General features: G+C 44.8%; 1 protein-coding gene and 2 pseudogenes across 1 annotated transcript in view; 2 read left to right on the forward strand and 1 right to left on the reverse strand.

Annotated features, from left to right (window-relative positions):
• Window positions 1-26403, forward strand: part of LOC134891357 (T cell receptor alpha chain MC.7.G5-like) — a 545029-nt gene that overhangs the window by 215992 nt on the left and 302634 nt on the right. The gene's annotated exons all lie outside the window — the stretch shown is intronic.
• On the reverse strand, window positions 13783-13901 carry LOC134943861 (5S ribosomal RNA; annotated as a pseudogene).
• On the forward strand, window positions 22801-22919 carry LOC134949288 (5S ribosomal RNA; annotated as a pseudogene).

Below are 26403 nucleotides of genomic sequence, written 5' to 3' on the forward strand. Positions count from 1 at the left end.
TCTGTTGGCTTGCAGCAGCTGCGTGTGATGTCACGCATCTGCCGCAGCCTGCCCCGCGAACGGTCTGGACACGCCTGTGTTGTCTAGACCACACACCCCATGCCGAAATGTCGATGCGACGCCCCCTCCAGTTCCGTGAACTCCTCTGCCTGTCAATCTGCATGTGCGCACTCTTCAAATTGATTCAGCATGCGAACACTGTCGGAGCAGCATTCCATGCTGAATCGGCCCTGTTTGCTGTATCCTGAAAGTTTACTGTATCCCGAAATTAAATTGTATCCAGAAATTTTACAGTATTCCAAAAGTTTACTGTATACCGAAAGTATAAACTTTTGGGATAAAGTATTTAGAAATAATTATATCAACTGAATTTAGTGCAGAAATAAATTGGCAAGAGCTTCGCTGCAATGTACAACCCAAAGGGAAAAAGCAGTCGTCGTCCCCCCACACACACACACACACACACACACACACAGGCCCACACACACACACACACACACACACACACTCAGACACACAGGCCCACACACACACACTCAATGCTGTTTTGCTTAAAGTATGAATAATACACCTTTTATGTATGATGCATAGTTGCACAAATATTGATTGAATGCGGCAGTCGGCATGTCAACAATGGCATTTTTTCTTGACTTATCAACTAACACTAACTGCTGCCTAAAAATAACCATAACCAAAGCCTAACCATAGCCCTAAAATCGGGAAAATAGACTGCTGACAATCTGTCTGTCGACATTGGGACATGATGAACGTGTACCATATCAACATGGGGCAGATTGCTAAGGAATTTATCAAACACTTTGTTGCGCAGAATTCAGGCTGTTTTGATTGTAAATAGGAGTATTAGTACTAAAAAAGTATACCTAATAAAATGGTATATGTGTAAGTTGGCACTTTATCTTTGCATCATATACAATAACAGTAAAGCATTGACTATGGTGTAAGGGTCCAGGATGTACAGTATATAGTGCATGTATACCATATGATACTTCAGTACTACAAATGAATTCAGCATTCACACTGTGCCCATACTATATACAAAATTGTAACAGGATGGAAATATTGCACATATGAAGAAAGTGTTAACCTTCTGCTCAGGAAAGAACCACACAATTTTTTTCAATTGAGAACAGCTACTGTATATAACCAACTCATGTGTTGTCAGTCAAGTGGAGATACAGGAGGGTGTGCACCTTGTTGCAGACCCTGACTTACCACATTGCTGCTCTGCTGTGAAGCTACAGGATATTGCTACATTCCTGAGTTGCTGTTTCTACTCCTGTGTAAGAAGCTATTGCACCAGGTGTACATTTTGCTAGAATAAAAGCCTATTTTGCTTTACCTGCTATCTGTATAAACATGCACAGATTATACCTGTATATTAAAGGCATCCAAGTAAGACTAGTTGTACCCATTCCCATAGCTCTACATTATTATACAGCAGTACTCGCATGAAATGTGCTAAAAACATTCCAGAGGTGTCCAGATTATGTCAATGAATATATAATAGATGTGTCAAGATTGTATGTCCTTTGATCAGGGTAGTGCTATTTTAAGGTAGATTTTGTTTGCACTGTTCTATACTCCCAGGGGGTAATTCAGACCTGATCGTAGCAGTAAATTTGTTAGCAGTTGGGCAAAACCATGTGCACTGCAGGGGGAGGGGAGGGGGGGGGGGGAGATATAACATGTGCAGAGAGAGTTAGATTTGGGAGGGGTGTATTCAAACTGATATCTAATTGCAGTGTAAAAATAAAGCAGCCAGTATTTACTCTGCACAGAAACAATATAACCCACCCAAATCTAACTCTCTCTAAAAATGTTATATCTGCCTCCCCTGCAGTGCACATGGTTTTGCCCAACTGCTAACAAATTTGCTGCTGCGATCAGGTCTGAATTACCCCCTTAGTCTCAAATACTCTGGAGGGATGCTGCACATGTCGCTTCTTAGGAGTTGGGGGTATTCTCCTGATATTTGCTAAGGGAGAAGCAGTGAACTTCAGATATGTTCTGTTGAACTCCAGTCAAGTGCAACCATAATGTAATTTCCAGTCATTTCTTCTCCTAAGCCATGCAATGTAAATACATTTAGAACAGCACTGCTGGCTCGGTCACAGCCCAAATTTAAATTAACTACAATAATTAAAAATAGATTAGTAAAGCAGGTGGCTGCACCAAGTTCCTGAGCCCGGGAGTTCTGATAAGCCTGACCACTGTGTGATAGAGACCGGGATATGAATACATTTAGGATAGATCTACATTTTCAGCTAGGTAGTTTAGGCTTAGAAAACGCTCTATGCAAATAATTGATCAGATACTATTCATTAGGTGGGTACACATTAGGCAATGTGCTCCGTGAGCGACATCGTCTAGTGTTTCCCCTCCCAGCCACCTGTTGGCGGGCACACTGTGAGATATCGCTAGCGATATCGCACAGTAACATCATACCACAGCTGGGCTGTACATGCAGCTTTGGACAATGAGTCCAAATTTACCTGCATCTATGGCTGACACCAAGGGTCGTTAACAACCCGCGGGGACGTGCATTGGCCGTCGTCAGCTGCATACACACTGGCCCATATAGTAAACAATATCCCTCAGGAGAGGGAAACTGGGCGATATAGTTTACTATATTGCTAAGTGTGTATGCACAAATTGACCTATTAGTTTAATTTTCAGATTATTTTAGTTTTAATTTCATTACAATGACCAAGTACTGTAGATACTGTTGCTTGAAAAGGGAGTCTTCTCTGTTACATAAGGGGCTCCTGTGTTACAAGGACATTAAGGAACCATTCCTGTAGAGGGTAAATTAGTAGTCTTAATTAAAACATCCTCTTCTGCTGTAACATTTATAATATCAATGTGAAACAAATAGTTTCTTCAGAAGCACATTGAAACAGTGCGGTATAAAATGTGGGTCATTCGGTGTAGAACATTTGTATTGCAGGAAGTGGGACAGATCACATGACACACGACAGACCACAAGTATACATTTATAAGCACTTCTAGCAACATACAGTATCAAACTGTTTGTAGAACGGCCCATGAACACATCATGCATTCTGTTACATGTATTCTCTCCTGGTCTCTTCTAATAGGTAAACAAATTGAAGCAAGAGTGCTGCTTATACGGTATAACAATGTGGATGATGGATAAGTAAAAACAATATACATACATTTATTAATTGATGGATGGATTAATTGTTAATGTTTATACTTTACTTACAGGTGGAATAAGTGGTCAGACAATAACAATAAACCAAACAGCATCATCTCTGACTGTACTCACAGGAGATTCTGTATTATTGAACTGTACATATAAAGTTTCTGGCACACCCTACCCTGCTTGGTATGTTCAGTATCCTGGTGAAGCTCCTGCACTGCTGATACATTACCTGACACAGAAAGACTATAAAGGATTTTCAGCTAAGCATGATACAGACAAATCATCCTTCCATCTGAGGAAAGACCATGTTGATCTGAGTGACTGTGGCGTGTATTTCTGTGCAGTGAGTGACACAGTGACTAGGCTGCACAGCTCACCTGTCACATAACTCTCTGTGTGTCTCATTATACTCCTGTCACGTTAGGTAATCCTGTTCTATAAAGAATGATTTTATAAGCTCACTGGACTTTTTCTATAAAGCAAGACAATTGGCAGTGTATTATTTACATACTGCATTCAGTGCAGGCAACTGAAAGGCTAACTAGGCAACAATAAATGATGTATTAGATGATGAGCTTAAGAACAAGAAATAATTCACCTGGAAGGATTCTTCCTTGTTCTATTTGGGAATCTCTCCATTCCTTCTCACACCCAGCATGTCCATACTTTTAACTATGTCCACTTACTGACTCAACTGAAGTCCTTAGCCACTGCTTGGATGAGTTACGAGGTCTCTTGGTTGGGCCTACTAGCGGCATTTAAAATGATGCTGCTGCCAAAGTTGATGTACTTATTTTGAGGTATCCCTTATGCTATTCCCTGTAAACTATTGTGCCAGATGCCACATTTAATGACTTCTTACATGTGTCAACATAAGCCCCCAGACTGGCTTATTTCCGTGTGATTCACTCCAAATCTCAGGTCTCACCCTTCCTGATTTGACTAGGTACAATGAGGCCACTTTGCTCTCTCAACTGAGTGATTGGTTTCTTCCCCACATTCTAAGCCCTGGGTAGATTTGGAACATGCCCTACTACATGATTTCCCCCTCCCTGACCTCCTTTGGTTACCCCAACAGCTTTGCCCACAATATCCATTGTCTCCTTTAGCTATTCTCGATACCCTGAGAGTCTGGGATCTTAGACACCCAACCCATTTTGACCTTACCCACCCTACTAGTACTATCTCTATTCAGGTGTTGGACAGCTCTTTGCCACACCTCCGCATTTCCTATTGGGTTCATTGGGTATTAAGTACTTAGTGGGTTTTTTCTCTGCGTCCTCCTTACTATCATTTACAGACCTTAGTGGCAAATTTTAATTAGGTACCTCAGCCTGGTTCTACTGGTTTCAGCATGAATACTGGTTTCAGACCCCCACCCCACCTCCTCCCAGATCATATCCTGGGCAGACTGTCTAGATCCTCCTCCCATGGTGCCATATCCTTTTGGTATGGTTTATTGTAACCCCCAGACTTGACGGTCAAATCTGCTAACCTTAACTGGAAGGCTGACCTTCAGCGTACTTTCACCCTTAAACATTGGTAATGTATCCAACTTTCCTCTTTCTCCTTATTTAATAGTAAATGCATGTTGATCTACTACATAGATTATATATAGCTCCTTCTAAGCTACACAGAATAAGGCCTGCAGCTTCCAAATTGTGCTGGCACCTCTGTAACTTTCATGGTACTGTTTTTCATGTCTTGTGGGACTGTCTCGCTTTACATCCTTTTTGGGTAGAAGTGTTTTCTCTTATATATGATGTTTTAGGCATTGTTTTAACTATGAATCATTCTCTGGTCCTTTTACACGGTATCACAACAGAATTCCCAAATCTGGCCGTTATGTACTTGGACACATTCTAATATCTGCTAGAGCCACTATTGCTCAGCACTGGAAATCTCCCTTCCCTCCTTCATTTGCGAAAGTTATCTCTAAAACCCAATTCCATTTAGAAATGGAGACTAGAGAGATTCAATATTCTACAACCCCACTTTTTCCATTATGAAATGGCTTCCGTGGCACATACATTTTATATGTGTATATATATATATATATATATATATATATATACTGTGCAAATTGAAGCAGCACTCCCAGTGCTTGAATACCTGTCCCGGTGCCAATCCATAGGAAACCACAGCGGGGATCAAAAGTATATCACACTTGTGTAGGCGGCACCAGGTAAAAACACTCTCATAAGCGCAGGTAAGTAATCAATGTTTCAAAGCTTTTAATACCACTTCTTTGTCAGGATACCTGACGAAGAAGCGGTATTAAAAGCTTCGAAACGTTGATTACTTACCTGCGTGTGTGAGAGTGTTTTTACCGGGTGCCGCCTACACACGTGTGATATATATATATATATATATATATATATATATATATATATGAAATTGATTTAGTAGGCACTCAATAGGATCCACATCTGCCCTGGTGCCTTCCACAAAAACAATGTGTAGCAAGCAAGGTGTTCCTGTTAGAGGTGGTGAAGTATCAATCCAATCCCTCAATTACAAGAACAGGCGGCACTCCTGGGTCTTGGTGAAATAAATTCAAGTGTATTTGAAAAATCAATAAGAAAGATGGCACATTACGCCAACGTTTCAGCGCCACGCAGGGCGCTTTTTTCAAGGCTGTGTGCTATTGCTGCAAACAAAAAACAGAATGATGTGTTTGTCTTACCTTTTAAACCCTGTAGTGAGAGAAACCGGCTGACGGTGCTGCGGGCACTGGCGTTCAGCGGGGCTTCTGGTAGGCGTTCCCTTCACTCAGCCAGGACGTGACGTTGCTGGTTGCTAGGGAACCCGCGGGCGTCCCTGTTGCCGCAGTTAGCTCACTGCTTCTGTCAGACCTAAAAGAATGTGGCACCGATGTGTGAAAAAATAGCTGTTATATTAGACTTATGTGCATGTATTGATGCTAATGGTGTAAACTGTGAAGGAATGTGAGGACTATTAAAAGGTTAAAAAGCCGATAAGAGCTGTTCCAGTTCATGAAGCCAGGGTTAGCACCTATGTGGGTGCTGATGTATATAGTTCATTATTTAACAAATATTGTATGTTGACCAAATTCTTGGATGAAATAATCATAATGATGCTGATACGTTGTGTATTTGTTGCACCAATTCCAAAGTGTCTATATGTCAATGGAACCTTGTGATATATTATTATATAAATGAATGGAAATGCTATGAAAATCTTCCTGTTTGTGTGTGATGTATTAAAAAGAGACAGGAAACTGCGTGACTGGGGTACTATGTGACATGAAGATGTTAGATCACCGTGCTGCCCAGGTATTACTGATTGTGTTCTATAGAATAATAGTAATATAAGGGATTTCCCAAGAGTGCCATGTATGGTAGTCAGATGTTAATCACATTGAATGGCTGTATTTTGCCCGAACAGGGCCAATTCATTGCCAAAAGACACTCCAAGCAACATGTTCGTTGAGACCATGTGGGGTCAATGTGGATAATCGATATATCCATTCGATTTCCCTTTGGGCTAGGATTTTAGCTCGATCTCCTCCTCTTGCACTTGCTGGAATGTGATCCACAATCATGTGTCTCAAATGGTGTAATTGATGTTGTGCTTGCTTGAAGTGTCGTGCTACCGGTTGATCATTTGGTTTGCCCTCCAAAGCTGCCTTGATGGCTGATCTGTGTAGAGCCATTCGTTCTCGAAAGGTACGAATGGTTTGGCCCACGTATAGTAAGCCACAGGGACATGAAATAACATATATCACAAATTGTGACAAACACGTTACATGATGGCGAATTTTGAATGGCTTCTTGCTGATAGGATGGATGAACTGTGAGCCTGTGTCCATGTGCTTACATGTGGTGCATGTGAGACATCTTTGGCATCCCGTTTTGTATGCTGTATGTTTTCTTTGGGTAACGTCCGTTTTTACTAGTAGATCTCTGAGGTTACGTCCCCTTTTAAAGCATGGCATAATTGTGGTATTTTTGAATACTGGTACTGTTGGATCCGTGTTGACGATGGGCCACAGAGCCCGTGTGGCCCTTGTAGTGACTGAGCTGGCCGTGGTGTATTCTGTAATGAAAGGTATCTTCTTTGAGGGTTGTTGCTTTTTAGAGACTAATAATTGTTCTCGGGGTATACATGAGACCTCTTGTTTGATGTCCGCCAACTGTTTCTGATTATATCCTCTTTGTGTAAACTTAAGTACTACTTGGTCAAGTGCACTGTCCAATTGTTCCCTGTTGCTAGTAATTCGGGCTACACGTAGCATTTGAGACCTTGGTAAGCCCTTTTTTAGGGCTGGCGGATGAAAGCTGTTCTTTCTCAATAATGTGTTTCGATCCGTTGGTTTATGATATACCGAGGTGGTGATAGTCTCGTTGCAAATGTTTATTTGAACATCCAAAAAATGTATGGACTCCGAACTGGTTTCAGTGGTGAGTTTAATTGGCGTGTCACTGTGGTTGATGTTATTTAGAAGATCCTTCAGTTCATCTTCCGTACCGGTCCAGAAAAGTAGAAGATCATCTATGTACCGTGTGTACAATAGGGACTTGCCTTGTATGTCTTCTGAGCTTAGATGTTGCTGTTCAAATGCATACATATACACGTTGGCATAACTCGGGGATACGTTAGAACCCATTGAACATCCTGCGAGTTGGACAAAATAATCGCCATTATGCAAAAAGTAATTGTGCGTTAGGATGTATTCCAGAAGTTTCATGAATAGAGGTATGTTAATGGTGTTGAAATTCTGCGTGGTTAGAAATTGTTGCATTGCTGCAAGGCCTTCGGAATGGGGAATGACCGTGTACAGACTTTGTACATCCATAGTACACATGATTGTGTTCTTCGGTACCCTGGGTATTTCCCGTAACTTAAGTAATAGTTGAGTGGTATCTTTTAAATACGTGGTTTGTTTACTAACCAATGGTTGTAGTAATGAGTCCAAAAAAATGGAAATCGGCTGTATCAGTGATCCTCTTGCTGATGTGATCGGACGACCAGGAGGATGCAACGGGTTTTTATGTATTTTAGGGACCGTGTACAATACTGGAACCACAGGATGCGGTTGTTTCAATGCAGCTGCAGTTTTGGAATCCAAATGTCCATCTAATACTGCTTGTTTTAGGATGTTATCTATTTCCAATTTGTATTGTACAGTAGGATTGTTGCGTAATTTTTTGTACGTGATGGGGTCCATTAGCTGTCGATCAATCTCAGCAATATAGTCCTTCCTGTCCTGTATGACTATTGCTCCCCCTTTGTCCGCCGGCCGTATAGTGATGTCCTTATAGGAACTGAGATCTTTAATGGCTTGTTGTTCTTGTGTGGTGATGTTTTTGTATATGGTCGGAGCTGCTTGATCATATCTTTTTATTGAGGAGTCCAGTAATCTGGAAAAGGTTTTTATAGCAGCGTTGTTGGATTGAGGGTCAAAAGTCGATCTGGACGGCAGGTTAACAAGTGGTTCACTGGTGATGGATGTGTTTTGGTGTTGAAAGTGCTCCTTGAGTCTTAATGTTCTGCTGAATCGATGTTGTTCTACTGTCCATTTAAAGTCGTTGTAAGGATTGGTGGGTATGAACGAGAGTCCCTTTTTGAGGACTTGTTTTTCTGGATCCGTAAGAATTCTTGAAGACAAATTAAAAACTAAGTCTTCTTCTTGTACCTCGCACCGCGCGGTGGTTTTCCTGAGTCTGAGGTTTTGTCCCCCCCGTCTGGTAGGTCTTGTCCTCCGGGTTCGTGTGAGGTCTTCATAGCCACCCCTAAAGGGGCCTGTTTAGGAGATTTAGAACCATCTGTTTCATACCCACGGAAATCACTATCAGAGTTAGATGAATATGTACGTCTCCCTGATTGGGCTCTTCTATCCCTCCAGGATTGTCGTTGGGTTCTTCTGCTTCCAGGCCGTGCCTCTGATATGCCGTATAGCCATCGGTACACCCGATTATCCTCGTAATCAATGTTGACAGTTTGGAGTTTGGATCTCTTGAATGTTATGAGTTCCCGTTTGTATTTTTCCAATTGGGTTTTCAATTTTTCCCAAGTGCTGGCATATTGTGCATCGTTGAGTACTGTCTGATGGTCTGTAGTATATTGGGCAATGGTGTTTCTGTATTTCTTTAATTCTTTCCCCGATTCTTCTATTACCAGCAGCATGAGGTCCATGCTGCATTTATTAAGGACTGATATCCAACGGTGGCAGAATTCAGGGCTATTTCTGCCTATAGTGGGGACATTTTTAACTCTGAACCCCCTGGGGATGCGTTTGGCCCGGAAATAATCTGACAACGAAGTTCCGTGTAACAAGAAATCCACTTCTTTTTTCTTTAGTCTTAAAAGAGTGTGATAAATCTCTTCAGGGGTGGTTTTCTTCTCTGTCGTTCCTGTATCTTCAGTAAATAATATGGCTGCTGCTTCAGAGTCAGTGAAAACCAACATGTCATCAATGGCCATAGACATACTGTGTGCAGTTGTAGTCTTTTTAGAAGTGCTGGCTGCATTCATGCTGGAGTGTTCAAGATGTGACCGAACACAGTATTCTTGTTTTGTGATGCAAACTGAAATGTCAATTGTGGAAATATCACTCAGACCAACCGAATGAGTGTATAGGTTGTTGTCGATATGTAGATAATTTTGAAAAATAAAGTCAGGTGCCGTACCGCTGGAGACTGCATGCGCAGTCCAATTGATATGAAATTGATTTAGTAGGCACTCAATAGGATCCACATCTGCCCTGGTGCCTTCCACAAAAACAATGTGTAGCAAGCAAGGTGTTCCTGTTAGAGGTGGTGAAGTATCAATCCAATCCCTCAATTACAAGAACAGGCGGCACTCCTGGGTCTTGGTGACATAAATTCAAGTGTTTTTGAAAAATCAATAAGAAAGATGGCACATTACGCCAACGTTTCAGCGCCACGCAGGGCGCTTTTTTCAAGGCTGTGTGCTATTGCTGCAAACAAAAAACAGAATGATGTGTTTGTCTTACCTTTTAAACCCTGTAGTGAGAGAAACCGGCTGACGGTGCTGCAGGCACTGGCGTTCAGCGGGGCTTCCGGTAAGCGTTCCCTTCACTCAGCCAGGACGTGACGTTGCTGGTTGCTAGGGAACCCGCGGGCGTCCCTGCTGCCGCAGTTAGCTCACTGCTTCTGTCAGACCTAAAAGAATGTGGCACCGATGTGTGAAAAAATAGCTGTTATATTAGACTTATGTGCATGTATTGATGCTAATGGTGTAAACTGTGAAGGAATGTGAGGACTATTAAAAGGTTAAAAAGCCGATAAGAGCTGTTCCAGTTCATGAAGCCAGGGTTAGCACCTAAATCTCTTCAGGGGTGGTTTTCTCCTCAGTCGTTCCTGTATCTTCAGTAAATAATATGGCTGCTGCTTCAGAGTCAGTGAAAACCAACATGTCATCAATGGCCATAGACATACTGTGTGCAGTTGTAGTCTTTTTAGAAGTGCTGGCTGCATTCATGCTGGAGTGTTCAAGATGTGACCGAACACAGTATTCTTGTTTTGTGATGCAAACTGAAATGTCAATTGTGGAAATATCACTCAGACCAACCGAATGAGTGTATAGGTTGTTGTCGATATGTAGATAATTTTGAAAAATAAAGTCAGGTGCCGTACCGCTGGAGACTGCATGCGCAGTCCAATTGATATGAAATTGATTTAGTAGGCACTCAATAGGATCCACATCTGCCCTGGTGCCTTCCACAAAAACAATGTGTAGCAAGCAAGGTGTTCCTGTTAGAGGTGGTGAAGTATCAATCCAATCCCTCAATTACAAGAACAGGCGGCACTCCTGGGTCTTGGTGAAATAAATTCAAGTGTATTTGAAAAATCAATAAGAAAGATGGCACATTACGCCAACGTTTCAGCGCCACGCAGGGCGCTTTTTTCAAGGCTGTGTGCTATTGCTGCAAACAAAAAACAGAATGATGTGTTTGTCTTACCTTTTAAACCCTGTAGTGAGAGAAACCGGCTGACGGTGCTGCGGGCACTGGCGTTCAGCGGGGCTTCCGGTAGGCGTTCCCTTCACTCAGCCAGGACGTGACGTTGCTGGTTGCTAGGGAACCCGCAGGCGTCCCTGCTGCCGCAGTTAGCTCACTGCTTCTGTCAGACCTAAAAGAATGTGGCACCGATGTGTGAAAAAATAGCTGTTATATTAGACTTATGTGCATGTATTGATGCTAATGGTGTAAACTGTGAAGGAATGTGAGGACTATTAAAAGGTTATCGATTATCCACATTGACCCCACATAGTCTCAACGAACATGTTGCTTGGAGTGTCTTTTGGCAATGAATTGGCCCTGTTCGGGCAAAATACAGCCATTCAATGTGATTAACATCTGACTACCATACATGGCACTCTTGGGAAATCCCTTATATTACTATTATTCTATAGAACACAATCAGTAATACCTGGGCAGCACGGTGATCTAACATCTTCATGTCACATAGTACCCCAGTCACGCAGTTTCCTGTCTCTTTTTAATACATCACACACAAACAGGAAGATTTTCATAGCATTTCCATTCATTTATATAATAATATGTCACAAGGTTCCATTGACATATAGACACTTTGGAATTGGTGCAACAAATACACAACGTATCAGCATCATTATGATTATTTCATCCAAGAATTTGGTCAACATACAATATTTGTTAAATAATGAACTATATACATCAGCACCCACATAGGTGCTAACCCTGGCTTCATGAACTGGAACAGCTCTTATCGGCTTTTTAACCTTTTAATAGTCCTCACATTCCTTCACAGTTTACACCATTAGCATCAATACATGCACATAAGTCTAATATAACAGCTATTTTTTCACACATCGGTGCCACATTCTTTTAGGTCTGACAGAAGCAGTGAGCTAACTGCGGCAGCAGGGACGCCCGCGGGTTCCCTAGCAACCAGCAACGTCACGTCCTGGCTGAGTGAAGGGAACTCCTACCGGAAGCCCCGCTGAACGCCAGTGCCCGCAGCACCGTCAGCCGGTTTCTCTCACTACAGGGTTTAAAAGGTAAGACAAACACATCATTCTGTTTTTTGTTTGCAGCAATAGCACACAGCCTTGAAAAAAGCGCCCTGCGTGGCGCAGAAACGTTGGCGTAATGTGCCATCTTTCTTATTGATTTTTCAAATACACTTGAATTTATTTCACCAAGACCCAGGAGTGCCGCCTGTTCTTGTAATTGAGGGATTGGATTGATACTTCACCACCTCTAACAGGAACACCTTGCTTGCTATATATATATATATATATATATATAAAACAGAGGGTAAGGGTGACCGCCCTGCCCTCCCTCCTTCTTTCAACTTAAACGAACCCTCAATGGGGGACTCGGATGCTTGAACTTTATAATTTCTTGATTTCTTGCTTACTGTTTGATGCCTTTGGATGACCTGTCTCCCCTGTCCCACCTGTATCTTTGCTCCCCTCCCCATTACCCCTTTTCTTTTTTGCACCCCATAATTATCTTTGCATATTTTCAATAAAAAAATTTATGATGAGAAAAAAAAGAACAAGAAAATAAAAATGGGTGTACTATGATTGGCCGGCTGTGGGCACGGTGGTGCGCTAATCGTGCCATGCTATTTATTCTCCCTTCAGGGGTGTTGTGGACAAGAGGGAGAATAGTTGTCGATATCCCGGCGGTCAGGATCTCGGTGCCGGTATCCTGAGCGCCGGGACCCCGACAGCAGGTATATCGAGTGCCACCCATAAAAAGCTGTTAGGTGCCGCGGTCCGTGGCGCCGCTCGGTCTGCTTCCGAGCTACGCTCACGGCCGCCGCACCTCTCTCCCTGCCCGCCCGGCGCCTAGCAATGCCAGGACGCTGTGCGTACTGTAGCCGCTGGGTCCCTGGCAACGCTAGGACGCCGGGCGTCCACAGCCGCTGGGTCCATAGCAACGGGGACGCCATTGGCGGACCGCGTTCCCCGTTGCCAGATAAAGATTGATTAGTTGCTTGTGCAGCAGGGCAGCTGCACGGCAACTAGTAATTAGGGTCTGGGGGCTGGTCTTGCTGGCCCTCCTGTCATTGGCCAGCAGGGCCTTTTTTATGGGAGCCAGCACACTACAGCCTCGCCGGTGATAGCTTCCTGTATGCTGTTCCTGCCTTGCAATGTCTGTTCCTGTATATGCACAAGAAAAGAAGTATGACTCTTGTTTGGGCGCACTCTTATTTTAGTATCTAAATGTCAATGGGTGACTGATAACTTAAAAATAAGGAGGTAGTCTTTGTTTCTGCTCTTATGGGATACGAAGAGACTCAGTATGCCCTTATAGGCCCTATATATAAAAAATTATTAATGGAATGTTCAGATCTTAGTTATGCCTGGATAACCGCATATTGGAAGGTAGCTACATATTAAACTACTTCCGTCTGCCAAAGATCTGTACAAACTATGTTTGTATTAATGCACCCTTAGTTGGGTTGTGTAAGTGGGTGGGAAAACCCACAGTATAGGAAAATCTGATAGGCAGCCCCTGTCATAGATAGTTCATGGCGATTGAGGATACAAAGGTATGGAAATAAAGTATAAGTGGTGATACTGCTGTTGGTGTTCTTCTAACAGGGAAGAAAAGCCTCCTACTCCACTGGGTATTCCCTAGCGGTCGCCCATCTAGGTACTGACCCAGCCCGCCTTCGTTTAGCTTCCAAGATCGGACGAGATTGGGCGTGAGCGCAGGGGTATGGTCGTAGAAAGATTTCACCCTGTGCCACCAATGAGAGTGCACCGAAACAGAAGAATGGAGTACTTCTTCAAAAAAGAGTTTAGGGTAGGATAAGGTGGTAGCTGCAGTTAAAGAGAGGTTGCAGCGGTTGGATCAGTGTGAATCTGCTGTCCACGTTAGACTGAGGAGACGTGTCCCCTGGGGGGCCCGCTCCCCAGAATCGTGGATGAGAGTTCACAGAAGGAAGGCAGATGGAAATTGGAGGGGGTATAGGGTGGGAAGATGGGTGCTGAGCAGAAGAGATGATGACATGTACAGTAATTGGAAACAAGGAAAATCCCTTGCTGGTTAGACTGTCACATGCTGTTTGAACCAAGTTGGACAGGAACAGAGGTTCGTTTAGAAAATTGTCTGAGGGTTGCACAAACTGTTTCACAATTGCAGAATTAATTTGCTAAAGTAAACAATTCATATATATGCAGGATTATTCTGCTAGATATCGGTTCTAAGTCAATAAAGTATCAGATATCACCCATTCAAAGGTCAAAGAAGCAGGTGCCCATGAGGAATCAAAAAGTCAGCAGGCAGGTACCCATCGGGGACCTCTCTATAAACACCCTGGCTGGCTGAGCCAGCAGTGTTGATAACACAAAAAATATATCCAATGGTGCCACAGGCTGTTTTACAATTTGCAGAGTTAATTTGCTAAAGTAAGCAATTCTAATATCAGGCATTAAATAATCCCCATTGGAGATACCAGTAATCTTAATAACATAAGCAATATATGTGCATATATATACAGAACTATTCTGCAGTAACACAAGAAATATATATATATATGCAGGATTATTCTGCTAGATATCGGTTCTAAGTCAATAAAGTATCAGATATCACCCATTCAAAGGTCAGAGAGGCAGGTGCCCATGGGGAATCAAAAAGTCAGCAGGCAGGTACCCATCGGGGACCTGTCTATAAACACCCTGGCTGGCTGAGCCAGCAGTGTTGGTAACACAAAAAATATATATATGTACTAGTTAGGCTGGAAATACCAGCAATTCATTTAAAGAAAATAACAAGGCTGGAGATACCAGCAATCTTAGTAACACAAGAGATATCGGTTCTAGGTCAATAAGGTATCAGATATCACCCATTCAAAGGTCAGAGAGGCAGGTGCCCATGAGGAAAACGCGTTTCACCCGGTCACGGGCTTGTTCACTTCCATTCTAATGGAAGTGAACAAGCCCGTGACCGGGTGAAACGCGTTTTCCTCATGGGCACCTGCCTCTCTGACCTTTGAATGGGTGATATCTGATTGTCACGATCCGGGTATCTGGACACCATTTCTTACCCATCAGATGCCTCCTAAGCCTGGCTCAGCGCTCCAGGACTGGATCCCATCTGTTATCCTGATGTTTACATTCCTGTATCCTCTCCTGTCACTCTGAGACGCTGTCACAGTAAACGCCATATTACACCTGGCATGGCGTCTCCCGCGGCCTCCGCCGCCGTCCCTGAGCTTCTGCATGCAGAGTGTCTGAGTGGCGATTACGTCAGCCGCGGCCTCCGCTGTGTCCGCGTGGTTGGATGTGCACCTGTCAGCTTGGCGCCTCCTGTCTCCGGTGGCCGGCGCCGCCATTACTGTTTTCATTACCACATGGATTACAAACCAAACTTCCCTCCAAGTGTCTGCATGGGCGCAGCCATCTTGGATTTTGTCAGCTGATCATTTCCACCAATCTGTTCTCAGTATTGATAATCTGCATAATTGCCTAGCCAATCCCTTCCTTGCTGCAGGTATAAATACACTGTGCCTGAGCAAGGAAGGCGTCAGTGCTTTGGTTGTCAAACCTAGTTCCTGTTTGTCTCTCTCCTGTGATTGTCTTCCAGGTTCCAGCTCCTGTCTCAAGACTTCCACCATAGAGACCCGCACCAGCATTCCACCTGCGGTGTAGCCTGACTCTCCGATCCATTGTGGATTCATCTGTTTCCAGCTACAACATTACCTGCTTCCAGCCCAGCTTCCAGCAGAGTACAGCTTCTCTTAAAGGGCCGGTGTCCTTTCTACACTTTACCACTCTCCACCGGTATTATAATTTCACCGCTCTCAAACTCCTAACTTCAGCTCATATTTCATCGCTCCCAAGTTCATTTATTATTTAACTGGTTCCAGCCAGTATCCACTCCGTGCCAACAACAGTCTGGTTCCAGCCAGTATCCACAGCAGACGTTCTATCTTCAGCAGCCCAGCTTTTCCTGGAACACCAGCTGGTACAATCCTGGGTTATCTCCATTGCTACAGTCGGGCCTGGTAAGGACTTTCCATCTAGAAGATTATAAGAACTATCTCACACTACCAGTGCCCTGTGGCTCCTGCCACCCTGTAGTTCCCAGGAACTGTATTTATTCTTTGCTGACTTTTATGTTTCTTTTACTGCTACTGTGATGCATGGAGTTTGTCATAAATAAACATCATTGACTTCTATTCAAGTTGTCGTGGTCACGCCTTCGGGCGGTTCTTCTTCATGTTACTTACATGTCCAGGGGTCTGATACAACCTCCCAGGTTCCGGTACATCTCAGCCCCTACAACTGAGGCTGCCTCCCGTCAGCTCAGGCCCTCAGTTGTGACAGTAAGCACTGACCTAATGAATCCAGCCGGAGACCAGGATCAAGCGGCCAGGCCGATGCAAGAACTGGCAGCCCGACTAGAACATCAGGAGGCTGCACAGGGCCACATCATCCGCTGTCTCCAGGATCTCTCTACTCGGCTGGATGGGATTCAGACAACTCTCCGTGGATCAGACGCGTCTGGTGCGTCAACCACAGTGACTCCAGCTATAACCCCACCCACCTTACCCATTTCTGCTCCACGTCTTCATCTTCCAACGCCAGCAAAATTTGACGGATCTCCAAGATTCTGCAGGGGATTTCTCAACCAGTGTGAGATTCAGTTTGAGCTACAACCTGGCAATTTTCCCAGTGACCGTACAAAAATTGCCTACATTATTTCTCTTCTCAGTGGCTCAGCCCTTGATTGGGCATCACCGTTATGGGAGAGGTCCGACACCCTGCTATCTTCTTACACTGCATTCGTCTCAACATTCAGGCGCATCTTCGACGAGCCAGGCCGGGTAACCTCAGCTTCATCCGAGATTCTCCGTTTACGCCAGGGGTCATGTACTGTAGGACAATATCTGATACAGTTCCAGATCCTGGCATCCGAACTGGCATGGAACGACGAGGCCCTGTATGCTGCATTCTGGCATGGCTTATCTGAGCGTATTAAAGATGAGTTAGCTACCAGAGACTTACCTTCTAAGTTAGATGAGCTAATCTCACTCTGCACGAAAGTTGATTTACGTTTCAGAGAGAGAGCAACTGAGCGTGGAAGATCATCTGCTCCAAAATCTTCTGCTCCTCCTCCTCGCCAACTGTCACCAACTAAAGATGAGCCCATGCAAATTGGCCGTTCCCGTTTAACTCCTGCTGAGCGCCGAAGACGTCTCTCCGAGTCTCTCTGTCTTTATTGTGCAGCTCCGTCTCACACCATTAATGCCTGTCCCAAACGTCCGGGAAACTCCAAATCCTAGCTCGCCAAGGAGAGGGCCGGCTAGGAGTAATGATCTCCTCTCCATCTCCTCAAGATTGTAATCTCCCAGTCTCGCTTCAAGTTGCTCAACGTTATCGGAACGTCATTGCCCTCCTTGATTCCGGAGCAGCTGGGAACTTTATTACCGAAGCCTATGTTAAACGGTGGTCCCTACCCACCGAGAGACTTCCTTCGTCCATTTCTTTAACTGCCGTGGATGGCAGCAAAATTTTTGATGCAGTTATTTCTTTAAGGACTCTACCAGTTCGTCTGAGAGTGGGAGTTCTTCATTCCGAACTTATTTCTTTTTTAGTGATTCCAAGAGCCACACATCCTGTGGTCCTGGGCCTTCCATGGCTCCGTCTTCACAATCCTACAATTGATTGGACGACTACGCAAATCCTGGCATGGGGTTCCTCCTGTGCTGAGACATGTTTGTTTAAAGTATTGCCTGTCTGTTCTTCCTCCCCCAGGTCGTCTGATGTTCCACCTCCTCCATATCAAGATTTCACGGATGTGTTCAGTAAAGCTTCTGCTGATATCCTTCCTCCTCATAGAGAATGGGACTGCCCGATTGATCTCGTTCCAGGGAAGGTTCCACCTCGAGGCCGAACTTATCCGTTGTCTCTGCCTGAGACGCATTCTATGGAGGAATACATTAAAGAGAACCTAGCAAAGGGGTTCATTCGACCTTCTTCTTCTCCAGCCGGCGCAGGCTTCTTTTTTGTAAAAAAGAAAGATGGTGGTCTGCGGCCGTGCATCGACTACAGAGGTTTGAACGACATTACCATCAAGAACCATTATCCTTTACCCCTGATTACTGAGCTCTTTGACAGAGTTAGCGGAGCTACCATCTTTACAAAGCTGGACTTGAGAGGTGCATACAATCTCATCCGGATCCGTGAGGGTGACGAGTGGAAGACCGCCTTTAACACCCGTGACGGACATTATGAGTACCTCGTCATGCCCTTCGGATTGAGCAATGCTCCAGCTGTCTTCCAGCATTTTGTCAATGAGATCTTCAGAGACATTCTATACCGTCATGTCGTGGTCTATCTAGACGATATCCTCATTTTTGCCAACGATTTAGAGGAACATCGTTTTTGGGTTAAAGAGGTTCTGTCCCGTCTCCGTGTCAATCATCTCTATTGCAAATTAGAGAAATGCGTCTTTGAAGTCAAGTCCATTCCGTTTCTAGGGTACATTGTGTCCGGTTTCGGACTAGAGATGGATCCTGAGAAACTACAAGCAATCCAAAATTGGCCGGTACCCTTAACCCTCAAAGGGGTACAGAGGTTCTTAGGGTTCGCCAACTATTACCGAAAGTTTATACGAGACTTTTCCACCATTGTGGCGCCTATTACTGCTTTCACTAAGAAGGGTGCTAACCCGTCCAAGTGGTCTGAAGAAGCCAGGCAAGCATTTCATCTTTTAAAACAAAGGTTCATCTCTGCGCCTGTTCTGAAACAGCCTGACATCGACTCTCCTTTCATCTTAGAGGTGGATGCCTCCTCCGTTGGAGTGGGAGCGGTGTTATCTCAGAGGGCTAAAGATGGCCATTTACACCCTTGCAGTTTCTTCTCCCGGAAGTTCTCCCCAGATGAGCGCAACTATGCCATTGGCGATCAGGAGTTGCTAGCCATCAAGCTCGCTCTAGAAGAGTGGAGGTATCTGTTGGAGGGAGCTTCTCATTCAATCACCATACTTACAGACCACAAGAACCTTTTATATCTGAAAGGCGCACAATGTCTCAACCCTCGTCAGGCCAGATGGGCACTTTTCTTTTCCAGGTTCGACTTTAAACTCCAGTTCTGTCCGGGCTCTCAGAATCGCAAGGCCGATGCCCTTTCCCGTTCATGGGAGCAAGAAAATGAGTCAGAGTCTTCAGACAAGCATCCTATTATAAATCCGTTGGCATTCTCCACGGTAGGGATGGACTCTACGCCCCCATCAGGGAAAAGTTTTGTGAAACCGATGCTAAGGAAGAAGCTCATGCATTGGGCCCATGCTTCCCGTTTTGCCGGACATACAGGTATCCAAAAAACCCTGGAGTTTATCTCTAGGTCCTATTGGTGGCCAACTCTGAAAAAGGACGTCTTGGAGTTTATTGCATCTTGCCCAAAGTGTGCTCAACATAAGGTATCCCGCCAGTCGCCTGCGGGGCAACTGGTTCCACTATCTGTTCCCCGTCGACCTTGGACCCATTTGTCGATGGATTTTATTACAGATTTACCCATGTGCAACAAGTTCAATACCATCTGGGTGGTAGTTGACCGGTTCACCAAGATGGCACACTTCATTCCTCTCACCGGTCTCCCGTCAGCTTCCAAGTTGGCTCAAGTATTCATACAAGAGATCTTCCGACTCCACGGTCTTCCTGAAGAAATTATTTCAGATCGAGGAGTTCAATTCACAGCCAAACTCTGGCGAAGTTTATGTCAAGTCCTCCAAGTCAAGCTAAAGTTTTCCACGGCTTACCATCCTCAGACCAATGGTCAAACCGAGAGGGTGAATCAGGACTTGGAGGCCTTCCTCCGCATCTATGTGTCCTCCTCTCAAGATGACTGGGTTCAATTACTTCCCTGGGCCGAGTTCTGTCATAACAACCAGTATCATTCTTCCTCTGCTTCAACACCATTCTTCACTAACTTTGGATTCCACCCTAAAGTCCCTGAGTTCCAACCGCTTCCAGCAACTTCTGTTCCCGCAGTGGATATCACCTTGCATCAGTTTGCCAATATCTGGAAGAGCGTACGATCAGCTCTGCTCAAGGCATCGTTCAGGTACAAGAAGTTTGCGGATAAGAAGCGTCGAGCAGTTCCTGCTCTCAAGGTGGGTGATCGGGTATGGTTATCCACGAAGAATTTGAGGTTAAGAGTTCCCAGTATGAAGTTTGCACCTCGCTATATCGGTCCTTTCAAGATTGAACAAGTCATCAATCCTGTTGCTTACAGACTCCAGTTGCCTCCCTTCTTATAAATACCCAGGACATTCCATGTTTCCCTGTTGAAACCGCTGATCTTGAATCGGTTTCATTCCTCACTTCCTCCAACTCCGAAAGTCCAAACTCAACGAGGCGTTGAGTATGAAGTAGCCAAGATCCTGGACTCACGTCACCGTTACGGTCAACTACAATATCTTATTGACTGGAAGGGTTATGGCCCTGAGGAACGTTCATGGACCAATGCTTCTGATGTCCATGCTCCTGCCTTGGTCCGGAGATTCCATTCCAAGTTTCCTCAAAAGCCAAAGAAGTGTCCTGGGGCCACTCCTAAAGGGGGGGGTGCTGTCACGATCCGGGTATCTGGACGCCATTTCTTACCCATCAGATGCCTCCTAAGGCTGGCTCAGCGCTCCAGGACCGGATCCCATCTGTTATCCTGATGTTTACATTCCTGTATCCTCTCCTGTCACTCTGAGACGCTGTCACAGTAAACGCCATATTACACCTGGCTAGTTCCTGTTTGTCTCTCTCCTGTGATTGTCTTCCAGGTTCCAGCTCCTGTCTCAAGACTTCCACCATAGAGACCCGCACCAGCATTCCACCTGCGGTGTAGCCTGACTCTCCGATCCATTGTGGATTCATCTGTTTCCAGCTACAACATTACCTGCTTCCAGCCCAGCTTCCAGCAGAGTACAGCTTCTCTTAAAGGGCCGGTGTCCTTTCTACACTTTACCACTCTCCACCGGTATTATAATTTCACCGCTCTCAAACTCCTAACTTCAGCTCATATTTCATCGCTCCCAAGTTCATTTATTATTTAACTGGTTCCAGCCAGTATCCACTCCGTGCCAACAACAGTCTGGTTCCAGCCAGTATCCACAGCAGCCGTTTTATCTTCAGCAGCCCAGCTTTTCCTGGAACACCAGCTGGTACAATCCTGGGTTATCTCCATTGCTACAGTCGGGCCTGGTAAGGACTTTCCATCTAGAAGATTATAAGAACTATCTCACACTACCAGTGCCCTGTGGCTCCTGCCACCCTGTAGTTCCCAGGAACTGTATTTATTCTTTGCTGACTTTTATGTTTCTTTTACTGCTACTGTGATGCATGGAGTTTGTCATAAATAAACATCATTGACTTTTATTCAAGTTGTCGTGGTCACGCCTTCGGGCGGTTCTTCTTCATGTTACTTACATGTCCAGGGGTCTGATACAACCTCCCAGGTTCCGGTACATCTCAGCCCCTACAACTGAGGCTGCCTCCCGTCAGCTCAGGCCCTCAGTTGTGACACTGATACCTTATTGACCTAGAACCGATATCTCTTGTGTTACTAAGATTGCTGGTATCTCCAGCCTTGTTATTTTCTTTAAATGAATTGCTGGTATTTCCAGCCTAACTAGTACATATATATATTTTTTGTGTTACCAACACTGCTGGCTCAGCCAGCCAGGGTGTTTATAGACAGGTCCCCGATGGGAACCTGCCTGCTGACTTTTTGATTCCCCATGGGCACCTGCCTCTCTGACCTTTGAATGGGTGATATCTGATACTTTATTGACTTAGAACCAATATCTAGCAGAATAATCCTGCATATATATATATTTCTTGTGTTACTGCAGAATAGTTCTGTATATATATGCACATATATTGCTTATGTTATTAAGATTACTGGTATCTCCAATGGGGATTATTTAATGCCTGATATTAGAATTGCTTACTTTAGCAAATTAACTCTGCAAATTGTAAAACAGCCTGTGGCACCATTGGATATATTTTTTGTGTTATCAACACTGCTGGCTCAGCCAGCCAGGGTGTTTATAGAGAGGTCCCCGATGGGTACCTGCCTGCTGACTTTTTGATTCCTCATGGGCACCTGCTTCTTTGACCTTTGAATGGGTGATATCTAATACTTTATTGACTTAGAACCGATATCTAGCAGAATAATCCTGCATATATATGAATTGTTTACTTTAGCAAATTAATTCTGCAATTGTGAAACAGTTTGTGCAACCCTCAGACAATTTTCTAAACGAACCTCTGTTCCTGTCCAACTTGGTTCAAACAGCATGTGACAGTCTAACCAGCAAGGGATTTTCCTTGTTTCCAATTACTGTACATGTCATCATCTCTTCTGCTCAGCACCCATCTTCCCACCCTATACCCCCTCCAATTTCCATCTGCCTTCCTTCTGTGAACTCTCATCCACGATTCTGGGGAGCGGGCCCCCCAGGGGACACGTCTCCTCAGTCTAACGTGGACAGCAGATTCACACTGATCCAACCGCTGCAACCTCTCTTTAACTGCAGCTACCACCTTATCCTACCCTAAACTCTTTTTTGAAGAAGTACTCCATTCTTCTGTTTCGGTGCACTCTCATTGGTGGCACGGGTCAAATCTTTCTACGACCATACCCGTGCGCTCACGCCCAATCTCGTCCGATCTTGGAAGCTAAACGAAGGCGGGCTGGGTCAGTACCTAGATGGGCGACCGCTAGGGAATACCCAGTGGAGTAGGAGGCTTTTCTTCCCTGTTAGAAGAACACCAACAGCAGTATCACCACTTATACTTTATTTCCATACCTTTGTATCCTCAATCGCCATGAACTATCTATGACAGGGGCTGCCTATCAGATTTTCCTATACTGTGGGTTTTCCCACCCACTTACACAACCCAACTAAGGGTGCATTAATACAAACATAGTTTGTACAGATCTTTGGCAGACGGAAGTAGTTTAATATGTAGCTACCTTCCAATATGCGGTTATCCAGGCATAACTAAGATCTGAACATTCCATTAATAATTTTTTATATATAGGGCCTATAAGGGCATACTGAGTCTCTTCGTATCCCATAAGAGCAGAAACAAAGACTACCTCCTTATTTTTAAGTTATCAGTCACCCATTGACATTTAGATACTAAAATAAGAGTGCGCCCAAACAAGAGTCATACTTCTTTTCTTGTGCATATACATTTGTTCCCTTTTTTTGACTCTGGGCGCACCGCCATACGGACAGATAGGAATTTCCATAAACTATGTCCATCTCTGGCTAATATGTGATTTATAACGTACTTTGAATCTAAGGTTGGTGCAGGATCAAAAACCCTCTCTTTTTTTGTATAATGTCTGTTCCTGGTCAGCTGTATCTGGTCGATCCTGCTCCCTGCGCTCCTGAGTCCTGGAGTTCTGAAGCCGGTCCTGGGAATCCTTCCTGTCCAAGTGAACCTGTTGCAGTCATCTGAGGGTTCTCGCTTGTTGGGGTTCTCTCCCGGTTTCGTGAGTAGCGGCTTCTGCCGCGGGTTGCGGCCTAGGCCGCTTAAGTCCTTGTGTTAATTTTGTATTGGTGGTTTTTGCGGAGGTTTCCGCTTTTCACTGTCCTCCCCGGTACACGGCGGTGCCGTGTGGGGGTGTGGACAGTGGTGTCTTTTGTTGTTCTTTTCCTTTGGCGGCGTGCCACACATATATTTAGTTTTAGGGCAGTTATTAGCCCCTAGCTTTCTGTTTGCTTTAGTTAGAGGTCCCCTTGTTATTATCCTGTCTCGGCTCACGCCTTGTCTCACTCTAAGACCTGGGGGCATCGCAGTTGGGCAGACCTAATCCGCCCTTCAAACGCGGCTGCCGTGGGCCCAAGAAACCATAGTCACTCAGGCGTGAACTGACCACACGGGTAAAACAATGGAGGTAGGGTGATAGGGGCTATTCCCGTACCATCCCTTATTTCAGCGTCACGTCCTGGTGCTCTGGACTCACTACACAACATCTCTCTAGTTCTGAGCATCAGGAACGTAACATTATCACCGGCCCAAAAAAAAAAAATATATAAAGAGTTATTTGTTTTTGGTGGGCCTTGAAATTCGGCCTCTTGAATACGGCAGTATTAGGACCGAATCCCAGCCAGCTTTTGGCCAACCAGATTCAGGAACTAACTCAGATGGTTCAGGATCTTACTCTTCGGGTGAGATCGCAGGAAGATCTTTTGTGAGCCTCCCCGAGTATGATTCCAGAACCAAAGATGCACCTTCCTGACCGTTTTTCAGGTAACCAAAAGGATTTTTTTAATTTCAAGGAAGCTTGTAAGCTTTATTTTCGTTTAAGGCCCCGATCCTCTGGTACTGAGTCTCAACGGGTCGGGATTGTGATGTCATTACTACAAGGCGATCCGCAAACCTGGGCTTTTGGGCTAAAAGCCGATGATGTTGCCTTGCTTTCTGTAGATGCCTTTTTTAAGTCCCTAGGCCTTTTGTACGATGACCCTGATAGGGAAGCGTCGGCTGAGAGCCACCTGCGTGCACTTAAGCAAGGGAAATATCCAGCAGAGGCGCATTGTACCGAGTTTCGCCGTTGGTCGAATGACTGTGGCTGGAATGACCCGGCCCTGCGCAGTCAGTTTCGCCTCGGTTTATCTGAAGTTATTAAAGACAGTCTCCAGCAGTACCCCGCTCCAGAGACTTTAGACAAACTCATGGAGCTTGCTATTAAAATTGATCGTCGTCTCCGAGAGCGGTGGGCTGAAAGAGGAGCTAGTTTCAGGCCTAGTCCATGTGTGTATACTTTCCCTGAGGACGTCGAGGAGCCCATGCAAATGGGTCTCTCCCGGCTGTCCCCACAGGAAAGAACCAGAAGGCTAAATTCTGGTCTTTGCTTGTATTGTGGTGGCAAGGGACATATCGCGCGTAATTGCCCGAATAAGCAGGGAAACGCTCTGACCAAGTGAATTGTGAGGGGGTTCACTTGGGTCTGCAACTGATCTCCTCTAATGATTCCTTATTAGTTCCTGTAAAAATTTCCTTTGGTAGTCTCAGTTCGTTGGTGTCGGCCTTCGTCGACAGTGGAGCTGCGGGAAATTTCATGGATCTTGGTTGGGCTCAGGCTTTGGGCGTTCCACAGATACCTTTGGATAAACGTATCACCATGCACGGTTTGGATGGTGGTCCGCTTTCTAATGGGGTAATCACTCACCGCACACCTCCAGTACAACTGACAGTGGGGGCCCTACATTCGGAGAAAATCGAATTTAACCTTACCCATTGTCCGGCTGTCCCCGTAGTGTTGGGTCACCCCTGGCTTGCCTTTCATAATCCCACCATAGATTGGCGGTCTGGGGAGATTTCCCGATGGGGTCCCTTTTGTGTTAAGGAATGTATTTCCCGTCCAGTCCGGGCACGGCAGTCACCCCAGAACTTATTCCTTTGGAATATCAGGACTTTGCCGATGTTTTCTCCAAGGGTAATGCGGATATTCTGCCCCCTCATCGGTCCTATGACTGCGCTATTGACCTAGTTCCCGGTGCCTCTTTGCCTAAAGGGAGACTATATGCCCTGTCTGGGCCGGAAACTACGGCAATGAATGATTATGTACAGGAGAGCCTGAAAAAAGGCTTCATTAGGCCCTCGAAATCTCCCTTGAGTGCAGGGTTCTTTTTTGTTGAGAAAAAAGATGGGTCGCTCAGACCATGTATTGATTATCGGGCTCTGAATAAAATTTCTGTTAAAAACACCTACCCCTTGCCACTGATTTCAGTACTATTTGATCAGCTCCGGACTGCCGTTATCTTTTCCAAGATCGATCTTAGAGGGGCTTACAATCTCATCCGAATAAAATCTGGGGATGAGTGGAAGACGGCTTTCAGCACACAGTCGGGACATTATGAATACCTGGTGATGCCGTTTGGGCTGTCTAATGCTCCTGCTGTATTTCAAGATCTCATTAACGACGTCCTTCGCGACTTTCTAGGAAAGTTCGTAGTCGTTTATTTAGACGACATTTTGATTTACTCTGAGTCTTTTGAACAACATATTACCCATGTGCAACTGGTCCTTCAGAAGTTACGGGAAAATCATTTGTACGCCAAACTGGAGAAATGTGATTTCCACATCACAGAAGTGTCCTTCCTGGGGTATATTATTTCTCCTAAGGGGTTTTTCATGGAACCAAAAAAACTCCAGGCCATCCTAAATTGGGCACAACCCACAAACTTAAAAGCAATTCAGCGCTTTTTAGGG

Source organism: Pseudophryne corroboree, chromosome 1 (genome assembly GCF_028390025.1).
Source record: "Pseudophryne corroboree isolate aPseCor3 chromosome 1, aPseCor3.hap2, whole genome shotgun sequence".
Classification (NCBI taxonomy): Eukaryota; Metazoa; Chordata; class Amphibia; order Anura; family Myobatrachidae; genus Pseudophryne; species Pseudophryne corroboree.